Here is a 14,796-nt window from a genome sequence, read left to right as displayed (position 1 = left end):
AAGTAACCTTTCCTTTCTCAGTGAGACCTAAACTGAACATGCTATCTAATATTGCAAACTATTTTGTTGAATTTTTCTATAACTTTTATTTTTTAAGTGACTATACAGTTTCCTTAGGTTTATAGTTTATCTCTCCCACAACTAGAATTCTAAGTCTCATGAAGTCTTTTTTCACTGAAGCACCTAGAACAGTATGTAGGACAACATAGTTACTCAGTAAATGTTTGCTGAATTAGTTAGATGAACAAAATCTTAGACTGATTCTCAGTATATTACTGCTGCTGCTGCTAAGTCTCATCAGTCATGTCCGACTCTGTGCGACCCCATAGACGGCAGCCCACCAGGCTCCCCCGTCCCTGGGATTCTCCAGGCAAGAGCACTGGAGTGGGTTGTCATTTCCTTCTCCAGTGCATGAAAGTGAAAAGTGAAAGTGAAGTCACTCAGTCGTGTCTGACTCTTAGCGACCCCATGGACTGCAGCCTACCAGGCTCCTCCATCCATGGGATTTTCCAGGCAGGAGTACTGGAGTGGGGTGCCATTGCCTTCTCCAGTATATTACTAGTAAAAGCAATAGGAACTTTAATTCAAGTCAGGGGAGGGGCCTGGAGTTCTGCCTCCAGGTCCTGCCCTTTTCCACCTTGTGGCATCTAAGTAGCATGGTTTGAAAACTGTTTTGCAAGCAATGATCTATGAAGTTGCTGGAGTTGCCCATTTTATTTTATCCTTCTTTCTGTATCTTGAAATAGTAATTCCCAGAAAACATCTGGCCTCAGTGGAATGGTAGTAAATACATGTGATTGGCTACAGAATGGCTCATTTCCTATGGGAAATATACTTTCTAAACTGTAAAGCTCTATTACAACCACTGGTTGAGAGAACTCCTGGTAACACTGCTACTGCTGCTGCTGCTAAGTCACTTCATTCGTGTCCAATTCTGTTTGACCTCATAGACGGCAGCCCACCAGGCTCCCCCGTCCCTTGGATTCTCCAGGCAAGAACACTGGAGTGGGTTGCCATTTCCTTCTCCAATGCATCAAAGTGAAAAGGGAAAGCAAAGTTGCTTAGTCGTGTCTGACTCTTAGCGACCCCATGGACTGCAGCTCACCAGGCTCCTCCGTCCATGGGAGTTTCCAGGCAAGAGTACTGGAGTGGGGTGCCATCACCTCCTCTGGTAACACTGCATATGACATCAGTTCAGAATATCAGAGGACATTATCATGCTAACCTTTTAGATACTAAACAAAAGAAAAGAAAAAAATCAGCAAAGAAAATCAATAAAGTTGGGATAAAACCCTAAAATGTAAATAGAAACAAATCTATAGTGTTTCAAATTATAGCATAAACACACTGAAAGGGGAAAAATAAGTATAAACACGCTGAAGGGGGAAAAATAAGTAACCCAAGTAACTTTTGAGCATCCTGTACTTTGAAACTCAAAAAGAGCTATAAACAAATAACCCTAATTTATATGCTATATTTGTGATGGTATGAATTGGCAACTTTGAAACTATTTTCTATCTATATTAGGATTCAACAAATGAATAAGTATATTAAGGATAATGGGAGCCAGGTTTTTCAATTGTTGGAGAAGGTAGTTTTATATATATATATATATATATAGAAGAAAAGACTCCAGTAAATCCTGTGATGTTGGATTTGAATTGGAAATTATGAACTCATGATTTTTAACATTTATTTATATAAAGATAGAAATATACATGTATGCATGTATACACTTATGTATCTTTCTCTTAGGGATGTGTATAATTGTATGTATAGATATATGTATATGCATGTACATACACATATGTGTATATGCATACACATATATGTGTGTCTATATTCCAGCTTTGTTTGCTAAGAGGCCTTGAAGCAATTGCAGTGAACGTACCTAACTCCCATATGCTGATTTCTAAATCATTCTCCACTTAAAGGAAACCAGAGCTCTTTGGAGAAATGGCTGATCCCAGGAAGAACTGGGTCAGGGAAAGTACAAGAGGAGTCTGGAACATACTGTTGTTTCAGAAAGAAAGGAGGTAGTCAAAGAATGATGGGGATGTGTCAAAAGGAACAAGAACCAGTGTGGAGAAGCATCCACGGGCCAAATGAATGATGATAGTTACAGATTATAAACTATTGAAAAAATAAGAACCATACACATATAAGTAAATGAATGAATAAATGACTTAAGTTGGGGAGAAGGGAAAGTTCTTCATTAAAATGGCTAATAAATATAGAACTGTTGGAATTAGAAAATGGCGTTTGGGAACAATTAAAATAGTACTTTCACTCAAGAATCCCCTGCAGGTACCAAACTATGGAGTAAAGTTTGATGAGGAATATGATATTTACATAGTCTCAAGACAATTCCTAACAATATATTTACTTATTACAAAGAGAAAAGCAGTAACTTCACGGTGCAGAATCTTGGCAGATACTCATTAACCAAGTGATCAAAGTTAGCATCACTGGTAATAGAACCTGTAACCTCTTGTGGCTTCTGATGTGATGCAGTGAGAAGCACCCAACATTACTTGTGACATTCCTACAAAAAATGCATAGCCTGAATTTAAACATGAGAGACCATCAGACAAACCTAAATTGAAGAACATTATACAAAATATTAAATGGTCTGTGTTCTTTAAAAATATCAGTCTTATAGGACACAGACTGAGAAACTGTTCCAGTTGGTTGGATTCTAAAAGAGGCATTACCACTAAATGCAGTGCATGATTCTGAATTGAATTCTGGACTGGGGAAATAGGTAGCTTTAAAAGACATTTTTTTAAGCAGTTAATGATATTTGAATATGGGCTGTAATTATATAGTAGAAATTTTAACATTGACACAATACTGATTTGGTTAGGTATACTGTAGTTATCTAAGTGAATATTTGTATTCCTGGGAAACTATATGAAAAAAAATATTGAGCGCTAAAGTGCTAAGTGTCTGCAACTCACTCTCATGTGGTTCAGAAAAAAAATGTGAGGAGGAAAGAGACTGACAAAGCAAATGGGGTAAAATGTAAATAGTGATATTTGCAAATTTTCTTTAAGTTACATAAAAAATTTACCTAAAAATTCCTGAATTAAAATACTTGAGTTGTGATTGAACTGACTTGATCTTATTAATGATTTGTAGAATTCATGAAAAGGACAAAAAGTTATTCTCATCATTTAGAGAAAGTAGCAAAGCGAATGCTGATCAAGTAGAAAAACTCCAAATTATTAGGATATAGAACAGAAGGATTTTTTTGTTTGGATTTTTGTCATGGCTTAGTAACCTCGGGCATCTCACATCCTATGTTCATTTCCTTAAACTTTTATGAAATAGGTCATTTAAGGACTTCTTAAACATTTCCTATATAGCTAATTTTTTTTAAGTGCTTTGTAAAAATTAAATGACCTTTGTTCCAGACAGATCATTTAATAATTTTATTAAGAAAAATTGAGGGCCATTTTGGCCATTATTTGTTAAAAGGGGGTGTTTTGGGGGATAGAAGTTCTTTCTTTATTGAATCTTTGAGCTACAATGAATGCAGTCATTTTAATAATTATCTTTATGTAATATACCATTTTAATAATATAATTTACATTTTAAACTAATAACATTCATAAAAATGCACCTTGGTGATAGTATTGATGAACTCTTTTAACAAAATTATCCTATAGGATTTTTGTATAATTTCTATTTTTCCTATTTTAAATTGACTTTTGTATTGTATTACTAAAATGACCCCTTCAAAGAAACACCTAACCTTATAACAGATAGATGTATTATTGGCAAATGCAGGTGTTGATAGAAATCTCATTATTCATTGTAAAATTATTTTATTGCGATTCTAAAGACAGCAGTAGTGACAGTTTCAGTTGTTTTGACTAGTGTAAAATTCCAGGTGTAAACAGACACAATTATTCTTCAGTGGTAATGATAGTTCTAACCTATTTCGATGATGTGTCTGCTTCTGTTTTTCTCTTACAAAAATTCCTTTCTACTATTGGTGGGAATCACTCCTTCTTGACACCCCTCTTCCTGTTTTGGGCCCCTTGAATACTACTGGTCTTAGAAAGTGTATGCCTGGAATGGGATTCATGGGAGTTGTTGTCAAGAGACAACAATGTCTTTTCTGTTTGGCTCTTTCTCTGTGTATATATGGTATTTTATATTTCAGAGATTCAGTATTTTACCTGTAGGGATTTGACTGCTATTCAGAGGAATGATTTATTATTAATTAGAGGAGTTATGGTTCTGTTTGTGTGTGGATCTTACAGTTGCTGTGGTGACTTGAAGTGGTCATCTTCGTTACAACATAATAAAGCTCTGATTTCTGGGGGAAGTTGTGAGCCTCCTCTTTTTATTTCGTGTATCTGTGGGTTTTTTTTGATTTATCATATCCATGTAATGTATCAATAATTATGTTACTAACAACAATTTTGTGAGATGTTTATTATTCTCATTTTACAGATGAGGAAACTGAGGCTTGGTGAAGTTACGAAAGTTGTCCAAAGTCACACAGCTTGTAAAGGGCACATTCAAGATTCAGAGCCAGGTCTGTCCAATTTCAAAACTCTTAATCATGGCCATGAAACTTTGCAAGAGCTGTGAAGTATCAACCTGTGATAAGTTGTATTGATATTAATATTGCTTAACTGTCGTTTAACTCTTATTCATAATTTTTGATGGTTTTTTCATCTGTAATAATTTTGTGTGTGTTTTAACTATCGTGAAAAGAAATATGAAATAATAATGTGGGTCTGGGCTCTGGAGACAGCTACCTGGGTATGAATCACTAAGCTGCTCCACTTACTTGTGTGACGCTGAGAAAGTTACTTAACTTTTCTGTACCTCAGTTTTCCTATCTGTAAAATGGTGATCGTAATATAATCTGCCTGATATAGGTTGTTGTGAAGATTAAACGATTTAAAGTATGCAGAGCACTTGGGCTTCCCTTGTGACTCATCTGGTAGAGAATCCGCCTGGCCTGTGGGAGACCTGGGTTCGTTCAGTCCCTGGGTTGGAAAGATCCCCTGGAGAAGGGAAAGGCTACCTACTTCAGTATTCTGGCCTGGAGAATTCCGTGGACTCTATAGTCCATGGGGTCGCAAAGAGTCAGACACTACTGAGTGACTTTCACTTTCACTTTTCATACAAGGCACTTGTAATGGTGCCTGGCACACAGTAAGCATTCAGTAAATGTAAACTATTAGTATTACCATCTCCTAGCAACCAGTAAGGGAAAAGGCAATGGCACCCCACTCCACTCCTGGAAAATCCCATGGATGGAGGAGCCTGGAAGGCTGCAGTCCATGGGGTCGCTAAGAGTCGGACACACCTGAGCGACTTCCCTTTCACTTTTCACGTTCACACATTGGAGAAGGAAATGGCAACCCACTCCAGTGTTCTTGCCTGGAGAACCCCAGGGACGGAGCAGCCTGGTGGGCTTCCATCTATAAGGTCACACTGAGTCAGAGACGACTGAAGCGATTTAGCAGCAGCAGCAGCAGCAACCAGTAAAACAGATGATCATTATTTCTAATTCTCTGTTAGGAAATTTGGATAAAGCAAAGTTTAAGCAGCACACGATACCTACATAAACCAAAATTAAATTGAATAAGTTAGACCTAAAGAAAATCATTCATTTGATCAAATTCAGATCCATTGTAAAGCCGACTTGGAAACTGCTTCTGGGTCTTACATGTATAAGGACTACATACAGGTCCATAGGAGCTCAATATGACCACTGTATCATGAATGTTTTGTCTGTTTTCCTCTTGTAAGTGGAATTTGTATTCAAAATGTTTACGATTTTAGGTGACTTAAGGAGATTGTGTTTTGGCAGTGTTCACAGATAATTATCAAGAATGAAAACTTTACTTGTTGTGTAAAATGTTGGCAGTGTTTCATTACTTGCAGGAGTGGTTATTAGAACTTCCATTGTGGACACTGTGCACACTGATTGAGCTTTGAACCGGTGGGACCACAGCACATTCAACCAGAACTGAGCCATGTACTTACTGATCACATGCTCTTCACTCGTATTCCTTGTAGCGGCCTCAGAATTCTAAAGTGTAATATCAACTCTTGTTACAATTTAGTAAAGTAAAATACCTATAATTAGTGCCTAGTAAGTTTATACCAATTGCAAAAATATCTATCAAAGGGAGTAATTTGAGTCAAGTTATGTGAAAGTTCAAAAGCTCTTATTAAAAATAGGACTTGGTTTGTATATGAGCCCAAGACGTCAGAGGCTTTAATCTATACATGCATTTAATTTATTCTTTTTATTATATTGAGCCTTCCTCTCCTCAAACATAGTGTCTCTTTCTAGCTATTTAGATATTTTTTATTTATTTATGGCTGTGCTGGTTCTTCATTGCTGCTCACACTTTCTCTAGTTGCAGTGAATGGGAGCTCCTCTATTTGCGGCACACAGACTTCCTACTGTGATGGCTTCTCTTGTCGCAGAGCATGAGCTCTAGGGTGCAAGGGCTTCAGCAGTTGTGGCATGTGGGCTCAGTATCTGCAGTCCCCAGGCTCTAGAGCACAGGCTCAATAGTTGTGGGGCACGGGCTTAGTTGCTCCAGGGCAGGTGGATCATCTTGGAACAGGGCTAGAACCTGTGTCTCCTGCATTGGCAGGTGGGTTCTTTACCATTGAGCCATTAGGAAAGCCCCTTAGATATTTAAAAATATCTTTCAATAGTTTCTTTTTCTCATAAGTCTCTCAAATCTCCTCTTAAATTTAATTATTATTGTTGTTAAATTTTTAAATAGTTTTTCCTCTTTTTTTTTTACATTTTCAATTTACTGATAGAAACTTTTTTGGTATATAGATCTCTGTTCAGCCACCTTAGCTGAAGTATGATGATTGCAATTGTGTCTTTCTTTCCCGTGCTTACAAAGTTTCTTTCTCTTGCCTTGCTATGCTAGTTAGGACTTTGAGTACAGTGTTCGATACAAGTGTTAAAGAGGGCATTCTTACATTGCACTTAGCTTTTAAAAAGAAGCGGTCCATTAATAATAATGCAACAAAGATCCTGCATACTGCAAGGATGACTGAGTCAGCCAAATAAGTAAATAAACATCTCTAAAAAATAAAAGTACTTGCATTTTAAAAAAAGAAAAAGAAAAGGGATAAGTGAAGATATACAAGGCAAATGGAAATGAAACAATCACAAAAGAAAGTGTTGCTGTGTGACCACTCCTTTCAGTGACTGTTTTTTCTCCCTTTCCTGATAGCAAACTTTAGTAAAGAACTGATAGTCCATATCATTGAGGTGTTTTGAGGAAGACTCAAAAAGATTGATTTTGTGTTAATCATAGAATAGTCATTTTCTTTTTTTTTCCCTTCTCTTCCTCCTTTTTCTTTTTCTTTTCTTCTCCCTTCTTCTCTTTCTTTTTCTTCATTCTTGAATTGGGATGTATCTGTCATATTGGCGCGCGTGTTACTTTTGATATTTCACAGTTCAGTTCAGTCGCTCAGTCATGTCCGACTCTTTGTGACCCCATGAATTGCAGCACGCCAGGCCTTCCTGTCCATCACCATCTCCCAGAGTTCACTCAGACTCACATCCATCGAGTCGGTGATGCCATCCAGCCATCTCATCCTCTGTCATCCCCTTCTCCTCCTGCCCCCCATACCTCCCAGCTAATGAACAGTTATTAACAATTTTGGCAGCATTTCTGTTTGGAACATAAAATAATGATATATCTTGCCATCAGTTGATGGCATCTTAGCTTTGATGAAATATACATTTTTACATACTGACTCTGTATGACTCTGTCCTACCCCATCCTCTACTTGAAATGCTTTGAAATGTTTTGTTTTTTGTCTCTCCCATCCTGTGCGTATATTATTCAAGATCTTAATGGAAGAAATAATCCTTATTTTGTCATCCTGGCTCCTCTTCCTGCAGCACTTAGCACAATACTTTGTTGGGCACAAGGTTGTATGTAACAATTACGGGAAGTATGTAGATATACTGAATCATAGCACAGACTGTGACACATGTATATTAGTGACTGGTTTTTTAGCTTCTTGGTGAGAAGAGATTAATACCTACATTAGTTAAGATTATTTTAAATATAAAGAACAGAGCCCAGTGCTTCCTACATTAAGCAAGTTAGAGAGTTTATTGGATGGATGTTTAGTCATCTGATGACGTTCAAGAAAGTTTAACCGATGAAACAAACAAAAAAAGTGATTAAAGGAAATTCCCTGGTTGTCCAGTGGTTAGGACTCCACACTTCCACTGTAGGGGGCATGGGTTCGATCCTTGTTGAGGAACTAAGATCCTTACAAGCCACACAGGGCACAGCAAGAAAAAGAAAGAAAGAAAGACAGTTTAAAAATAGAAAGCACTGTGAAGGAAAATGAAGAGAATAGTAACAGTAAAGAATTACAGGGACTTCCCTGGTGGCCCAGTGGCTAAGACTCCAAGCTCCCAATGCAGGGGCTGATCCCCGGTTGAGGAAATAGATTCCACATGCCACAACTAAAGAGTTCATGCGCCACAACTAGAAGATCCTGTATACCACAACTAAAGATCCCCCGTGCTTCATCTAAGACCTGACATAGCCAAATAAATAAAAATTAAAAAATAATAAACTATACTGAGATATTTTTTAAAAGGAATTATAAAGGATGGTATTTAGAGAAGAAAAGAAAGCTTCATGAATGAGGTAACATTTAGGTTGAGACTTGAAGTGTGAATGGAAGACAGGCATTCTTGAAGTTTTTGAGAGAAAAATATTTTAGACAGAGGGAAACAGCAGGCCCAGAGAGGGAAAGAGCTTGCAGTTAACTGAAAGAGAATACTGGTTATTTGAGGAGAGTGTCACTCTGAGGTAGGAGAGGCAGGCAAGGGCTGTACCATAACATGGTAGTATCTGCTCTGCATTTGTGAAGTGCTGGCCACTGTTCCAGGCACTTCTCAAGCAGTGTTAGTTGTTATGCCGTATTGACTGTCTGAATGCTAAGAGTTTGGATTTAACTTGAAGATGCATTGGGAAGCCATGGAACTATTATTCAGTGCCCTGATCCATTTTTAAAGATTACACTGAATGCTTTGTTCACAGTTGATCAAAGGGGGACAGCAGAGGAAATTGAAATAAATACTAGTCGATGGTTTATACTAGTTCATGTAGGAGATGCAGTAACCTTGGACCATGGTCCTTTATGGTAGAGGTGGAGAGCAGTGGACAGATTTAAGATACGTTTACAAGTCTTGTTGATGGCTTGGATAAAGGGAGAGGGTTGTGAGGGGAAGGAAGGAGTCAGATTGGAGAAGGTTAAAGAGTTGAAGAGATGATGTGTGTAGATAATTTGTAGTTATTTAGAACTACAGAAAAGGAGAGCAGAGCTGTTTTTAACCTTCTTATTTCCATCATTTTTCCAGTGCCATTTCTGTCTTTTTTAAATTCTTGGAACCAAATATATTTTTATTCTAGTCTGCCTCTCCAGATTGCAGCACCTTTTTCTCATCCCACACTTGACAGATGCTTAGAGGAGGAAAGTCAGTTAAAAAGTAGGCTAGCATTCTCAGCAGTTCTGCCCTTTTTCATCAAGATGTTCCTTGCTAAATCAGTCCTTGCTATATCAGAGCAAAACCATTTTGTTCTATAAGTAAAGGTTTAATTCTTGAAGGAACAGCATTTTAGGAAGTCAGTCTCTGTATATGTGTGTTATGGGATTAGGGGTGATGGTCATACATGTTTTTTATCTGTTAAGTCTCAACATACCTTAAAAGATAAAGTTAAGAATAGCTGAATCACCAATTCAGTTCACCAGTTGTTTTCTCAATTGAAAGGCAAGTGATAAACTAAAAGATAAAATTGGTTGTGTAACTGAAAAAAACTCTCAGAAGAGATAGCCTTTTTTTTTTAATGTTTCTTAAATATATATAGGTTCAGCTTTTGAAACCACCTTTGACTGCAATTTTAAGTAGACAGTCTTTCCTTATTTTTTGAAGCTCTAGTTTTCCATTATTTTTAAGGAGTGAATAAAGAAGCCATGTATCAAAACAAAAGAATTTTGTGGATAAGATGAAAATTAGTAAGGCAGAAATCTGAAATTAAAGTCAGGTAATAGGTGGGAGGGGGGTTCAGGATGGGGAACACATGTACACCCTTGGCGGATTCTTGTAGATGTATGGCAAAACCAATACAATATTGTAAAGTAATTAGCCTCCAATTAAATTTAAATTTAAAAAGTCAGGTAATAGATAAGGATCATAGAATGCTGTTTAAATAAGTGTTTCTTAAGTTTTTAGGATTAATAGTTACAGAATCCTTTGAGATTCCAAAGAAAGTTGAAGAATCTGGCCTCAGAAAATGCACAGAAGCATGAGCATTCAGATTTGAACATAATCTTAGGGCATTTCTAAATCTGAAGAGCCTATGGGGGTACAGGCTGCCCTGGTCAAGAACATGTGGTCTGAATCAGGGCTGGGAAGTAGTGGCTAGAGAGCATCAACACTCAAACTGTGACAGTAATCTCTTTTCAAATACTAGCCTTTCAGGCAGCCCAAACTCAATTTGTTGTTATTTTTTAAACTTTTGGTCTGACAGCTGATAACATAATTTTTAGTTTTAGCTGTTGAAAATTATTCTTAAATTTTTTACTTTGAAAATGCTGTAGAAAAGCAGTTACTGTATATGTGTAATCTAGAAAAATGATATAGGTGAACTTATCTGCAAAGCAGAAATAGAGACACAGAGATAGAGAACAAACATGATACCATACGTGGTGGCGGGGGTGGTGGGATGAATTGGAAGATTGGGATTGGCATATATACACTACCATGTGTAAAACGTATAACTAATGAGAATCGACTGTACTGCACAGGGAACTCTACCCAATGTTCTGTGGTGACCTAAATGGGAAGGAAATCCAAAAAAGAGGGGATATATCTATATCTATATATACTTATATATAGCTGATCCACTTTGCCGTACAGCAGAAACTAACAAAACATTGTAAAGCAACTATACTTCAATAAAAATTAATTTTATAAAATGTCATAGATGGCAGTGTTTTCTGAAATAAGGCAATACAGTATTCAGGATATGCTAAGAAATGAAACTTACTAATAAAGTCAAGGTGAAATACAAACAAATTTCAAATTTACTGACACCTAAGATTATACAGAAGCTGAATAAATATTTCCTTTTAGAACTAGATTTAAAAAGCAAACAAACCAACTCTTTGTTCTCTCTCCTTTTCCATGAATCTGTTTGTAACATGTTTCTCACAAAACTGACCATGAACTTTTAAAGTGAACTTTATTAGTCCTATAGGTTAAGTATTGGACCTATTTCCTTCACTGTTGGTGATGAAGCTGTACTTTGTTACTTTTCCTTTGGCTCAGGGCCTAAGTGGAAAACTAAGCTAGTGATACAACTTAATAAGTTATAAATTATTTCCTGTTAGGCACATTATGCCAGTTAGACCAATGTTTAATGAAATCCAAAATTCTTAAGATTCATTGATTGAGTAGGGGATTGACTAGATAACCTACCTCTAAGCCTTTAGGCCATGCTATAGGAGTCTAGGATTCCTTACATTTTTTCACTTGATCAAATAAAAGGGTTTTTTCCATCACTCTAAATCTTGAAAGCAAGTTCCACATCATAAGAAAAACTAGAAATCAAGGAAAGAAAATGCAAAACCAAAATACTTTGTCTGGGGTATAGTGTTGTAGTTGTTTAGTTGCTAAGTCATGTCTGACTCTTTTGTGACCCCATGGACTGTAGCCTGCCAGGCTCCCCTGTGCATGGGATTTCCCAGGCAAGAATAGTGGAGTAGGGTTACCATTTCCTTCTCCAGGGGATCGTCCCAACTCAAGAATTGAACCTGTATCTCCTGCATTGACAGGCAGATTCTTTTCTACTGTTCAGTTCAGTCACTCAGTCGTGTCCGACTCTTTGCAGCCCCATGGACTGCAGCATGCCAGGCTTCCCTGTCCATCACCAACTCCCGGAGCTTACTCATACTCATGTCCATTGAGTTGGTGCCATCCAACCATCTCATCCTCTGTCATCCCCTTCTCCTCCTGCCTTCAGTCTTTCCCAGCATCAGGGTCTTTTCCAATGAGTCAGTTCTTACCATCAGGTGGCCAAAATATTAGAGTTTCAGCTTCAGTCCTTCCAGTGAATATTCAGGACTGATTTCCTTTAGGAGTGACTGTTTGGATCTCCTTGCAGTCCAAGAGACTCTCAAGAGTCTTCTTCAACACCACAGTTCAAAAGCATCAATTCTTCGGCACTCAGCTTTCTTATAGTCCAACTCTCACATCCATACATGACTACTAGAAAAACCATAGCTTAGACTGGACAGACATTTGTTGGCAAAATAATGTCTCTGCTTTTTAATATGCTGTCTAGGTTGGTCATAGCTTTTCTTCCAACGAGCAAGCATCTTTTAATTTCATGGCTGCAGTCACCATCTGCAGTGATTTTGGAGCCCCCAAAAATAAAGTCTCTCACTGTTTCCATCTGTTTGCCATGAAGTGATGGGACATGATGCCATGATCTTAGTTTTCTGAATGTTGAGTTTTAAGCCGGCTTTACCACTGAGCCATATAATGTTATACTTTAAATGATCACTTGATTTATGGCATTTTTAGCTTAGAATTTTAGTGATGGAACAAATTATTATTATTAAGATTATTGTTAGCAGGTGTACAGTCAGAACATTTTTTTCTTGTCCCTGATAGCTCAGTTGGTAAAGAATCTGCCGGCAATGCAAGAGACCCTGGTTCAATTCCTGGTTCGGGAAGATCTGCTGGAAAAGGGATAAGCTACCCACTCCAGTATTCTTGGGCTTCCCTTGTAGCTTAGCTGTTAAAGAATCCACCTGCAATGTGGGAGACCTGGGTTCAGTCCCTGGGTTGGAAAGATCCCCTGCAGAAGGGAACAGCTACCCACTCCAGTATTCTGGCCTGGAGAATCCCAGGGACTGTATAGGCCATGGGGTTGCAAAGAGTCAGATACGACTAAGCGACTTTCACTTTCCTTATAGAATTCCGGAATAGGTGTGTGATGAAAAATACAGTGGAATTGTATATATTTGCATTCAACCATGTTTGTTCAGAGGACAGTAAAATAAAAGAGTTAGAAACAATATAATTAAACCTAGGTTTATATTCTCTTTGCTTGTTCTATCAATGAGTTTCTGCGGTACAGTGTTTTTGTGCCTCCTGTACAGTGTGTGAAGAAGGAAAGGGCACCCCACTCCAGTATTCTTGCCAAGAGAATCCCGTAGAAGAGGAGCCTACTGGGCTGCTGTCCATAGGGTTGCACAGAGTCTGACACGACTGAAGTGACTTAGCGTGCATGCGTGCATTGGAGAGGGAAATGGCAACCCACTCCAGTGTTCTTGCCTGGAGAATCCCAGGGACAGAGGAGCCTGGTGTGCTGCCGTCTATGGGGTCATAAAGAGTTGGACACAACTGAAACATTAGCAGCAGCAGCATATACAGTGTGAGCTTACTGTGTAATTCTAGTTCTGGGTATTAGTACTAACAACAATGAACACTTGGGAAACACCGCCTGTGTACTGGGCACTGTACGCCATGCAGTTTGCATATAATGATTCGTTTCATTCTCACAGTAGCCCTATCACATAGATTCTATTTTTAATCTCTCTTTCTTGGATAAGGAAACAGGCACTGAAAAGTTCAATAATTTGTCCCAATTACATAGTTAGTAAGTGGCAGATTTGCCTGGTGCTAGAATCTGTGCACTTAGTCCCCTCACACTACCTCTCAAAAATGTGCCACACTAAGCATAATAACATTTAGGCATTAGCATATAATTAGTGGCTTCCCTGGTGACTCAGATGGTCTTGGGTCGGGAAGATCCACTGGAGAAGGGCATGGCAACCCCAAACAAGAAAGAAAACCAAGAGAATGATAAACATAATTAAGTCTAGTGTTACTTCTGGGGGAAAAGAAAAGAGGACATAATCAGCAAAGGTTCATTTGGGGACTTCCCAAGGTTTAGTAATGCTCTAATTCTTAAGCTGAGTAGAAGATACACAAGTTTTCATTTCATTATGTTCTGTAACCTATATATCAATGTTTATATTCTTTTGTATACATCAGCTATTTTACAATTTAATTATGTGGAAAGCAAGTCACCTAAAATCCTTCTGAGGGTAGAGATGGGAACTGTAGAAATATAAACACATACACTTATAATTATGAGTCATCTAATTAAGGGGTAAGAAAAATAAATTACATTTAATTATAAAATTTACATCTCACTTTTTGGTTAACACCAAATGGTCAACACCGAAATCAGATTGATTATATTCTTTGCAGTCAAAGATGGAAAAGCTCTAAACAGTCGGCAGAAACAAGCCTGGAAGCTGACCATGGCTCAGATCATGAACTCCTTATTGCCAAATTCAGACTTAAATTGAAGAAGGTAGAGAAAACCACTAGATCATTCAAGTATGACCTAAATCAGATCTCTTATGATTATACAGTGGAAGTGACACACAGATTCAAGGGATTAGATCTGATGGACTACCTGAAGAACTATGAACAGAAGTTGTACAGAAGGCAGTGATCAAGACCATCCCCAAGAAAAAGGAGTGCAGAAAGGGAAAATGGTTGTCTGAGGAGCCTTACAAATAGTTGAGGAAAGAAAGAAGCTAAAGGCAAAGGAGAAAAGGAAAGATATACCCATCTGAATGCAGAGTTCCAAAGAATAGCAAAGAGAGATTAGAAAGCCTTCCTCAGTGATCAGTGCGAAAAAATAGAGGAAAACAATAGAATGGGAAAGACTAGAA

General features: G+C 37.8%; 1 protein-coding gene across 1 annotated transcript in view; it reads left to right on the top strand.

The window, feature by feature from the left end:
- NUMB (NUMB endocytic adaptor protein) overlaps positions 1-14,796 on the top strand; it is a gene marked incomplete at its 5' end in the record, with an annotated part of 117,189 nt that overhangs the window by 28,655 nt on the left and 73,738 nt on the right. Inside the window, 1 exon segment of the mRNA NM_001101951.1 lies at positions 4,465-4,549.

This window comes from Bos taurus, chromosome 10 (assembly GCF_002263795.3).
Source record: "Bos taurus isolate L1 Dominette 01449 registration number 42190680 breed Hereford chromosome 10, ARS-UCD2.0, whole genome shotgun sequence".
Taxonomy (NCBI): domain Eukaryota; kingdom Metazoa; phylum Chordata; class Mammalia; order Artiodactyla; family Bovidae; genus Bos; species Bos taurus.
This window is presented reverse-complemented; position numbering and strand designations above follow the sequence as displayed.